Source organism: Notolabrus celidotus, chromosome 8 (assembly GCF_009762535.1).
Source record: "Notolabrus celidotus isolate fNotCel1 chromosome 8, fNotCel1.pri, whole genome shotgun sequence".
Lineage (NCBI taxonomy): Eukaryota > Metazoa > Chordata > Actinopteri > Labriformes > Labridae > Notolabrus > Notolabrus celidotus.
This window is the reverse complement of record NC_048279.1, coordinates 18036109-18048492: the sequence shown is the minus strand read 5'-3', so window position 1 is coordinate 18048492 and position 12384 is coordinate 18036109.

Genomic DNA, 12384 nt, shown 5'->3' with positions numbered 1-12384 from the left:
ATATTCTTATTGACCTCCATGCATGTGAGAGAAATTAATATTAAACTGAACCATTAAGGCAGCTTTAGAAAAGGTAAACATTTGATATATGTTATCAGGTTGTCCCTGATGGTGATGGTGATGGTGATGGTGACGACGTTGAGAATTCACACTATTGTTATTTGGTTTTGAACAATCAGAACCAAGTATTTTACACAGCTGTGTAATAACAGAGGCAATTTTTTTCATTTGTTTGATTCATTTTAAAATCTTTGGACTCCTATATGCCAGAGACTGACTTTTTGTTTTGTTTTTCTGGGGTTCTATACAGTAAACCCATAATTAGACATCAAATACTCATTGTCTTTTTGTGATTATTTATACATTTCCATGTTGAAAATTGTTAGCTGTCCAATTAGCAATTCCATGGTACCTTTGTTGAGCTTGGGGAAATAAAGAGGGGGTAAAATTGTTGATAATTAGGCCTAAATAACAAGTTAAACAGCGCAAATCTAATGCATGTGTCTGCAATTTCAACCAAATTAGGATTTTGTTTGAAATGGTGGTGCTTTGGGTATTACCCCCAGGTGCATAATTAAAGCATATCATGTTTGGGCTTATGTATTCAAGCATATTTATTGCCAGGGCTACTTAAAAGTGCTCGCCACCTGTGTTACAAGTATTGTTGCAATAGTCATGTGCTTCAGCAATTTCATAGGAAAAAAAAAAAAAAAAAGTAAATAAAAATAAAAAACTCAGAATATAACAACTTGCCTTGCAACTTTTAAAAAAAGCTGTCATTGAACCAGGCATTTTCGGTTTTAACAATCACTCAAAAAAGCCTGCCAGATCCTGAAAGCACTGAACAAAGCTTCCATTTTTTAAAACTCCAGTTTAAATAAAAAAGGGTCCAGATTTTTGGTTTCAGTTCAGGATTCAAAACAACACTCGGCATCTGTGTATTTCAAATCCTGCTTGCTTATTCTATACTCTATCACCTTGTCTGGAGTGCTGGGTTGAAAAATACATGATAACCATGCTATCATCCCCAGCTGCTTTCTCCTACTTCTGCCCCATTTTCATTTGTGTGGCATCAGATATCACCTGTTTTATGCTAAATAAATCCTGTTGTCAGTGTTGTCAAGCTGCATCTTGTATCTCATCGACACCAGTTTATTTCTCAAGCTGTCATTTTGATACTAAACTGGGTCTGTGGTATAAACTTCAGCATTTCCTGGGGCTGCAATTGGATCACCCCCTACCGCTATGTACATTCAAATACCGAGGGAAAGTGCTGTTCTGTATATCAAACTGCACTAGTCTGCTGCAGAAATCCTTTGTGCGGACATCTCCGTGACAGCTCCTTGGCAACTTGTACGCCTGTGTGCCACAAGCTCCCTAAGCTGACTGTTTGGATCAAGTGGGAAGAAGCAGCAATCCCAAAGAGAACAAAATAGCAGATCCCCGCAGCTTTCATAGCCGATGCTATGAGATTTACAAGACTGGAGAGGAGAGTGTGGAAATGTGTGTGTGCTTAAGTGAGCGTTGAGGAGGGGAGGAGCGTAGACGTACTTTGAAATCTTTTGAAATGTCAAATAAATAAGAGTCACAGGAGGCATTATGTTTTCCATAATGACGATGCGGTGAAGCTTAAGGGTAGCGTCAACATGCAAATGTGTAAGATAACAAACCCATGACATTTTGTTTCTTTTTTTTTCTTTCCTTTAAAAGGCTTAGAAATGGGTGACAGGCTTTTTTTTTTATTCTTCAACATTTGCACTTTGAAGTGCCAAGCTCATCAATTGCTGGAAATTACCATCACATTTGTGCTCTTAGCAAATATCAAATATATTAAAATAATGCTCAAAAGCTAAATAACCATGTAAATATTTTGAAAGTGTGTGATTTGCTTAATTGACGTCTACACTCTGCAGTTTATAAAGCATTTACTATGTAATCGTCGCATTTATTTTCTTTCATAATTTCATGGTTTTGGATTTATAAGTAAATAATGTCCTGTAGATGTTTCCTGAAATATTGTGTGACTGGGAGAAAAAATAAAAACTTGGATGCAAAACATATTTGGAGCGCCAACACTGCTCTGTTTACATTACATTTCTCATCTCTATTCCCCCCTCATAATCCCCAAAAACCACTCACACACACTGACACTGACACAGACATACACACATGCGCTCTTCACTGATTCTCCGGCAACTGAGCTTTAAAGAAACGGGCAGAATTGGTTCCAGTCCGGTGGAGGCTCCACATCATTTAATGTATTCCAGTCTATTACCACTTTTGTTCTGACACCTCATTTTTTTCCACCAATATACGAGGGGGTCATTCAATAACTGACACCTCTCTTCCATACCGTAGTCACATCTCTGTTGCTGTTTGAGCATGTGTCACAGCTGAGAGGCCTGAATTTCAAGAGATAGATTTGCTGACAGAGACATCCCATCACTCCTTGTACTGGGGCTTGCGCAGGAAATGCTGCACTGTAAAGGTGCAGTAGCCTTGTCACTTTCATCTGAGGTAATTGATCACAGCAGACAACAGCTGATGTGTGCAAGTCAATTGTAGGGGGCAAAAGGATGCTGCTTATTCAGATACAAGATCTCTACTATCCCCACCAGTCACTTTCATTGAAAGGTAGGTTCGATAATCCACAGAAAAGCAACCTAGCAGTTTTCCTCCAGTTAAAATACGACTTCAAATACATTATAATTCTATAACTTAAAGTCATTTCACACCAGTTAGAATTTCACCCCCCAATAGGGCATTAAATCCCTCACCACATGCTCGACAAGCTCCCCATACAAGGCACAGGAAGAGAGGCGTCAGGCTGTCATAGTGCAGGTGCACTGGGATAACTATTCCGACTTTAAAAAAAAACAACACACACACAAAAAAAAATTCACACACAAAAAAACATGCGCACCCTGGGACTTCTCAAATGCCACTTAGCATTCAAGGGCTTTGTGATTCATTAGTAGCCTAGCAGACTGGTTAGATGGAAGCATCTGTTATCTGGTTCCAGTCCTTATGCCATCAATGTCACAAGTAATCACATACAACAGGTGGTTTTAACAGCTACAGGTACTTGAGCATCCGGCTGGCTGCATTAGCTGTCATCATTCTGAGGGATCTGTACACAAATTTGGCATCAGTTTGAGATTAATGAGAATGGCATGTTTAAGTAGGATTTTATTAGACTTTAAAGACAAAACTGTTTGGATCTGGATTTATTTTGTCAGAGATTGAAACGCTCAGACTCTGGCACATTGCCCACATCCTGCAACCACATCCTACAACCTCAAATGTTATATAGTTTCTAACAATTGATCTTCATGAGGTTAGTGGGTGATGTCATGTCAGCTTCATCTAAAGCATTTAAGAGGTCAAGCAGTAAATATGAACACATAACAGTTGATTGTCATTTGAAGGATAAGGTTGCCAACATCATCACCCATGTATTTCTTGTAAAAAAAAGAAAAGAAAAGATAAACACCCCAAAAAACAGAGCTCCACTTTTGTCAAAATATCCAACATTTACAATTAACCCTCTTGTTATGTTTGTTTCTCTGGAACAGCAATAATGTTCAATTATCCAAAAGTGACAGAATCCCCAAAAATCTCAATACACATTTATATATATATATATTTTAATTTAAAGCTGGAGTAGGTAACACTTTGTAACCTGTGCAGGGCTGTGATTTATTGCCCAGTCATTTCATGCAGGCCGATTGAAATAATGGGCGATGTACCTGCCAGTCACGCTGCCTATCTGCCTGTGTTCCACCTGTGCATGTTCCGAGCAGAATCTACTGAAGGAGTTGGAATTAAGGAGTTGAAAGTCGGACACCAAAGGTAGACAAAGAGCAGCTCCAGTTCCACCAACAACTTCTGCTACACAAAGCCAGAAAAGGGAGATGGAAGTTAAAAAGGTGCCAACTAAAAAAAGAGACTGGACTAAGCAAGAGGACAACAGCTGAGGTAGGCAAGGGAGCAGAAAAGTGATGCCATTATTGATGTGTTTCTGTTGAACAGGCAATTATCTTGGTAATGGACTTGTACTTGTACTTATATAGCGCTTTTCTAGTCTTTCTGACCACTCAAAGTGCTTTTACACTACTCGTGACATTCACCCATTCATACCCATTCACTCACTGATGGTAGAGGTTGCTATGTAGTGAGGGACCATCAGTGTTAGCTAATCTCATTCGTTCACATTCACACACCTCTGAACAACAGAGGGAGCAATTCGGGGTTCAGTGTCTTGCTTAAGGACACTTTGTCATGTGAATGCTGGGATCAAACCACCAACCTTCCCATTGATAGAAGACCGACTCTACCCACTGAGCCACGGCCCCTTCTTGGTTTTCTTGTTTTGTGAATTTGTTTAAATGTTTTAAATTTTGCGAAGCTACCACACTAGCTTGAAACTATGAATTCTAACAATGGCCATGTTTGTTGATTAAAATCAATATGGTAACAGAAGTACTCTTCCTACCCGAAACTTAGACATGAGCTACTTGGATACAAATAATATGAACTATATAACGCAATCATTCCATCACTGAGTCTTGTCGACTCCACCTTCAATGCGCGTTTCAGTGGAGGTGTGGCTTTTGAACAAGGCAGGTGTGGAGGGGATGGGTTTTTTTCAAAATCTAGCTCACTTGTGCTGTGTTCCACAAATATCTTCCTCCAGCTTTAAGACCAATGGGATAATATTTAATGTAGTGTGGTATGATAGAAGACCCCCCCTTACTTTCTGCTCTATATCAGCATGTTATTCAATCCTTGTTTTTTACATGGGATGGGCTGATCATCAGAACTTTTTCAATCTCATACTCAAAATCCATCACAAACAAGTTTATGATTCTGCATTGCTAAGGAAATAAACTGTCAATTTTGCGATAAACTTGTCTTAATGATGTCACAATTTGCCCCCCTACAATCCTAAAGGAGATATTGCCTCCTTCTTGTCTAAAGTACCCCTGATATAACTTAAGTTGGAGGACTCTGACCGATCTCAACACTTCTTTCCTCCTGAGAAAATACATTGTAATAACCAGGGGCTGCGAACTTGACACTTGTTCCCTTGGTGTTGGAGAAATGATGGAAGTGAGCATGGATGTGGAAGTCTCCTGTGGACACCATCCAGAGAAACTACAAATTATTGTGAGAAACCACAACAGGGAAGGAAGGAACATACAGCTGCCAAAATAGTAAGCAGGGATCAATTTTTCATTTTCACCAAAATAGGAAAGAATTTAATCATTTTGATATAATAAACACAATAAAGACAGATTGTTTGAATGTTATTGAGAAAATTTGAAAAGTATTTACTTTCCCTTTTTTATTTTAAAGTTTTTTGCTCAGTGATCTTTAAAAATATCTCTTTGCTTTTGTTTCCTTTTCATGTCTGTGTATCAAAGATGTGATGCACTTGTTCTTAGGCAACTTCAATCTGCTCTCAGCCTGCTCAGGTGTCATATTTGCACATTTATATTTATACACTAGCTGACATGTCAGTCAAAAAGTAAATGGTTCCATTTAGGTCCACAGATTTGCAAAACAGATAACTTCTTCTCAATCATAATTCATAACATCATAATCAAACATCTGCCATACAAGCTGTTTCCTTAGTATTTGACGTTTCACTTCAAGTATCTTCTATCTTGTATCTAATGGTTTGCATGGAGCTGAAACACCTCAGCAGCTGTGTGAATGCTTTTTATAAGAAGCCATTTACACCTAATACATTTTTTTTTTGATCCATAAGTGTGAACATGATGTGGAGAAGTAGATTACAACAACAAATTATGTTGCAACAACTGCCATAGAATAAAATAACTTAGTGTAATGCAAAATATGCAATGCAGTTCTAAGACTTAAATTTCTTGACTTCCATCTGGATTAGGGATGGGCATTTCAAGCCAAAATACTATTTGATAATCACTGGTACTTATTCGGCGATTACCTGCATCCTGCATCCAAATGGACTTGAAGCACTTTGTTAAGGCTGATTTACACTTCTGCGTCTCCCCTACGCAGCAGGGGCTGACGCGGACATGAGCACCACATACTTGTGCGTCGGTGTGTCCGTGTCGCGCAGCAATTCTCCGCCGAAACGCCTGAGGGCAGTGCGGTCTCTCTGATAGCCGGCCGCCTGCTTCCAGTCCTGCTACGATCTCTGTTTACTTTTCCACAGAGTTTCAGAGCATGTTATGTTAATCTACAGCTGATACATGTTGCTGTTTATCATACAGACATGATTACATGAAGAATAGAGAGGAGGAGATGAAATACACGGCCGATGTTTGGCCGATGTCCGGGATCCCGGAAGTGTTGTAAATGTGGGAAAGACAAAGCCGCCGAGCGGACCAATCACAGAGCTTGCGGTCCGCGTCGGCTCTACGGGGAGTTATATTTTGGAGGAGGTGCACGTCAGCTACGTGCGTAGGCCACGGCGTAGGTACGGGAGCTACACGGACCCCCGGTGTAGGGTACGCCGTTGATTCAACGCAGAAGTATAAATCAGCCTTTACTCTTATGGATCTTGTTTCCTCTTGTCTAGATCTTTGCTTGTGTTGTTCTTGTTCTCGTATGTACGTCGCTTTGGATAAAGGCATCTGCTAAATGACATTGTAACATTGTAACAGCGACTAATACAACATTTATTGTGCTGCAGGTGTAGACAGTAAAAGTAAACACTCCACGACACTCCTGTCCCGTTAACGGTCCGTTTCTGTGGCAGTCGCATTAACCAGCACCAGGATGAGGTGATGCTAGCAGTGGGCACTGACGGCGTCTGTCTCAACCTTTAATTTGGCGTTTCTGTGATTGCAGCAGCGTGGCGTTTTTGTTTACTTTTTACAGCCATGCTCAGTCTCTGCGATTTTCTCCATTACTGAATCTCACACCACTACACACATATTTCCAGCAGCTGTCTCTAATGTTTCTTCTTCTTTTGCTATTTAATACAGTTCAGCTTCTTCACCTCCTGTTAGCTACTTAATGTTGTTAGCTAACAGCTTTAAGACGCTCTTTAGCCATCTTCTGGCGGGAATACTGTATGACAACCAGGCTTCGGTGAAAACGATGAGAAATTTTACTTTTAAATGAGATCATATTAATTCTTTGATTTTTAATAAGTGAATTTATATTCAAGCTTTCGGAAATCATGTCCCATCCCTAGTCTGGATTGGATAATTTTTTTTAACATATGAATTAAACATTCTCAGCATAATCTTGATTTTTCTTTGTAATAAACACAGAGCAGGCAAAACATACAAATCCACAAATCTGAGTCTTATTTTCACATGAGACATTACAGGGTCTAGTGCAAAACCTGATTTCTCAGTTTTAAATTGCTGTGGACACAATAGCAATTTCAGGGTTGTTCAAGTTGAGATGGTGCGAGAGATCTCTCAGGCTTGTCGACCTTTATCTCAGCAAACATCAGAATCCCTATACAAAAAAGCAGAAAATGAGCTATTGATTTTCCGTTTTTCTTTTTCACCCTCACTTTCTTATTCCCCTCCGGTATTGTCATCCCGTAGTCTAAATGAAGGTCAGCATTGGTTTCCTTGTCACAGCTGCAGAGATGCACAATAGAAATATAGCAATCGGTGTTTCTGAAAGAAAAAGGTCTTACTAGACGAGAAGAGGGTGCTTTTGTCTTGAGGGATTAATTGGCTCAATAAAACTTTTCTCTTTAGAGGAACACGGTTGTCAGTATGTGTTAAATGTGAGCGCATAGTGTATGAGTAAAGAAACAAGCTGCATACAAACACTGTGAAAAAAATAGCCTGCATGTAAGAGAACAGTATTCAGGGAGAGTAATTAGTATTATTTGTGGTATTAAAGCGACACTTGATCGGGCACTTTCTTAAAAAGAAAAGGTATCTTGAAAGTTTGAAATCAAAGACATGAGCCCTAACCTCTGTCTCTAGAGATAAATTGGTGATTGATTTGATCAATAGCTATGTTTGTAGAAAAGTTTTTTATCTAACTAAGCTAAATACTTTGAGACTCAAACTTTCAAACCCCGCCGCATTGCCCTGTACATAAGTCAGGGAAGAATCTCCATACTCTCAAATAAGGATAACAACTGAAACTCTATACCTCACCCTTGAGGTTGAGTTTTTTGTTTTTTGTAGTAATCTTTTATAAGCTACAAATCTATTTGGAGTTACTCCCCAGAAGACACACTGTAAGATCTAATCTCTGTTACTTGTCTTAGTGATTTTTTCCTGTTGTGTTTGTAATCCTCTGAGCTTTCTCACTATCTTCATAAAATTGAGAGAAAAAATAAATGTGATGTTTTTTTAAAGATTTGCAGTGCAATCCAATCAACAATACTGATTCATTTGACCTGAAATTGTTCTCCTGTCATCGGATAGGTGATGGTAAAGATTCCTGTCAGGATGTGAGGTACATCAGTGGGATCAAACGCTTTCTTTAATCTGTGGTGACATCAGTGTGTCTGACTTAGCATGCCTCTCATTTCAATTCATCACCTCTGCAAGGTGAGCACATTTTTTTTTTAAACCGACTGTGTGTACAGCGCAGAAGCCATTTTTGCATATTCTTCCCACTTGTTTATGGTTTACTGAGCAGGTCACTACCCCTGCTTGCTTGAACAGCTGCTTCCGCGATGCCCCTTCCTCAACCCCCCTCCCCTCTTAACAGGGGTTGGAAGACTACTAGTGTGCTTCTCCCTGTCAAGTTCTGCTTTGCTGGGGAGGCCTGCTGGTGACCTCATCCACAGCCTTTAGTCGAGCCATATGAATAATTTATTCTTTGAATTTAGCCCAACCCTGACATTTCGATGTTTGATGCCCACAGGCTTTGGCTTTAACAATATAGATAGTGCTCCTTTCCTCTGTGCATCATCAGATAAAGTCTGAAAGCACAGCTAGTGCACTCGATATCAAAACCATGGATATCAGGAAAGCTGTATGTTCCACACACTGCATTCCTCTATTCTATTAACTCTTACTGCAGTATCTAAGCCCGTACAATTGGATTTCATATAGGTTGCAGACATTTGAGTTGAAAATATTGTGTTCTGTCAATGGGAAGATAAGATAAGATGGGATTTTAATAATCGCCACTGAGACTGTCTCAAAGAAGAAAATAGCCACAGAATATATCAGACAAAATATTATTAAATATACAAATAGAGCAAAAGAAAGCCTTAAAGCAGACACAAAGCATACAAATGGCTGACGGTTTCAGCTTTAGTGCTAACCCAGTTTTATAGCAGTCATGATCCTACATATGGACTCAGATTTTACACTTAGGTCATGAAAGATGGGAATAAATGTGCCTAAGTATACTGGCAGCCAGGGCCTTCTGTCATAACGCTTTTGTGTGTACTTAATACCAAACTCTCAAAGAGAGCATGGTTAAGTCATAGCAAGAAACATTAGCATTCTACTGCTAACTATAGCATTACTGTTAGAATGATTACATTACGGTTGGCTAGCTAATGTTACAGTTTACTTTTAAATATTACTGTTACATAGCCAACATTAGTGTTAGCTAGATTAGATTATTGTTAGCTTTTACCTACAGGGGTTTACACCCTTACTGTAAGGTCGGAGTGATGGATTTGTGACATGGTTTATATGTTAAATAAGAGTTACAAGATACAAGACCGAAAGCATATCACTGAGTGTGACGGAGATGCTTCTGAAATTGAAAGCTAAGTGGATCAAAGAATTTTAAATGAAGAGCAAGTGGCTATAACAGCAGATGCCTACATCTCGTCAAATTAATTTGTGAAAATCACAGAGGAATTGTGAGAGAAAAAAAATTGTCGAATTGTTTTTATTACAATTTAACAAGTCTTCTGTCAGTCTTCTACCCAATGTAATACATTGAGCTGTGTCAGTGTTTGTTTCCATGTACTTTAATTGTTTAGTTGCCTTTAATTTTTGTCCCTTGGAGAACTAATACTTTAAGTTTTACCAGGGATTTGCAAATGGGATCCCTTGTCTTTTAGTTTCTGATCACGAGGATGTTGAAAATTATAATCATTAGTCAGATGTACAGTTTTAACACAGAACTACTTCATCAAAATATAATTGGAGCTGCAATGAAAATGGCAGCATACGTGATGTGATGTAATGTTTGAAAGTCACACAAAACAAGGAACACAAGACAATGTACTCAAATGAATGGGCTACTTTTTTGCACAGGCTTCCATGAGGCAAGTTTCTGTAAAAAGAAATAGCGGATAAGAACACGTGGCTGCAGCAGCAGAAGTAACTGAACCACAACTAAGTAGGGAAGAAAGCGGTTAGACAGACAGTCTTTTTCACAATTTTGTAATACAGCCTTTGTTTTAACCTTTGACCCTGACTCCTGAATTTATAGACATAAACAGACTGCCCAAGGCTCAGTGGCTTGATTCGAAATGAAAAGCCGTCTGCTGCACAGACCAAAAGTCTCTTTCAGAGGAGTCTGAAAGTAAACTCTCCGCTGCCCTCTCTTGTACAGCATCTCTCTTTTTGTCAGATTGTCCTGCTTTGTTGATGTACACGCACAGGTACTTGTAGGTCTGCACCATCTCTACCTCTTCACCCTGAATGATGACAGGTGTCAGTAGCTTCTCGCTCTGTCGGAAATCCACCACCAGCCCCTTGATCTTTCTGACATTTAGCTGCAGATGGTTTCCCTTACTCTACCAGACACCCACTATAAGGAAATCATCAAAGAACTGCTGGAGGCTGCGTGATCCAGAACTAAACCTGTGGTCAAAAGTGCAGCCAGTGAATCATGAAGGAAGTGACCCTTGTGAATTTAAGTGGGTAGTATTTGTTCTCTGCGATGATGCATATGACTGACTGTGTTGGAAGACAGTCAATTACAGAGCAAAGGATGCTTAGAGCTTACTATAGGTCAGAATATAACTTTAAACTGATGACACCTCTAAACTTGCTCCATGCTCTCTGTTCATTACTGTTAATGTATATGTCCAAACCATGTCCTAAGCTTCCTTAATCTTAAAAATGCATACTTACTGTATTGAAATGTCTTTTCACAAAAATAGATTAACTAGTTAAATTAATTTTAAAAAATAGTTTGAAAAGTTCTTTTTGTGGACCAACCAACCAATAACTGTGTGCCTCTTGAACAATATGATAATACGTTTATTGACATAATACTTTAACATAGTTTTAAAGTGCTTTACAACATAATCAATCAATCAATCAATCTTTATTTGTATAGCGCCAAATCACAACAAACGTTATCTCAAGACGCTTTTACAAACATTGGAGGTATAGACCACTCTATGTCAAATTATTAACAGAGACCCAACTTCAAGACAGGATAAGACTCAGTCTTACCCCACCTTAATCCATCATGAGCATTTCACATCGCAATATTTAGCTAGTTACAGCGGCGAGGAAAAACTTCCTTTTAACAGGCAGAAACCTCAGGCAGAACCAGACTCATGTTAGACAGCCATCATTTCTCGACCGATTTGGGTCTGGAAAGAGGGATAGAGGAGAATAAGAGACAGAGGGAGATAAATCCAAAATGTTGTGTGGGAGAGTCAACTAAAACCAATATTTGACCTCCCTAAATGTTAATAATAATAATAATAATAATAATAATAATAATAATAATAATAATAATAATAATAATAATAATAATAATAATAATAATATAAAATAAAAAAAAATATTTTGGGCACCTTTCAAATCACCCAAGGTCACCTTACAGATAATAAAAACATTTATCATTAAAACATCAAATGTTAATGTTAATGTTTCTACCAGTGCATCATAATCCGAATAAGCATTATGCTAACATATTTGGTGATATAATATAAGTAAGTCTGCAAGCTCATAATTTGAACCTCTTCTTCACAATTTGAGCATTTCTTAAAGCTGGGGTTGGTAGTCCCGGAAAACTAGCATGAATATGAATGTAGCATTTCCTCATGACTCCGTCTACTGAATGTGATTAATTCTTCTGCTTGTCAGAGCCCCGTGGTGAGAGCTTTTTAGACTCTGATCCGGACTGCAGTCCTGAGCAAAGCACCTCATCGGGTCAGAGGGGACAGGTCCGAGGTCGAGCGAAAGGGGCAGTCAGTAGAGTCAGGGGAAGCAGAGGCAGGGGACGGGGAGTGAACGGCGGGGAAATGTACGCGCAGGAGGCGGGCAGAACTGCAGGACGGGATTTGATTGGTTTAAAATTTTTGGACCCAAAAACGGTGATTGGTCGGTGTTTTCCCAGGTTTACTCCGGCTGTAGATAGAAGCTTTTTTAGGAACACATTATGTATTGATTGTCATCGGGACATAAAGATCATTTTAACCAGTATAACAAAAAGTGTATCTAAATCTGACTACCAATCCCAGCTTTAAGCAATTAG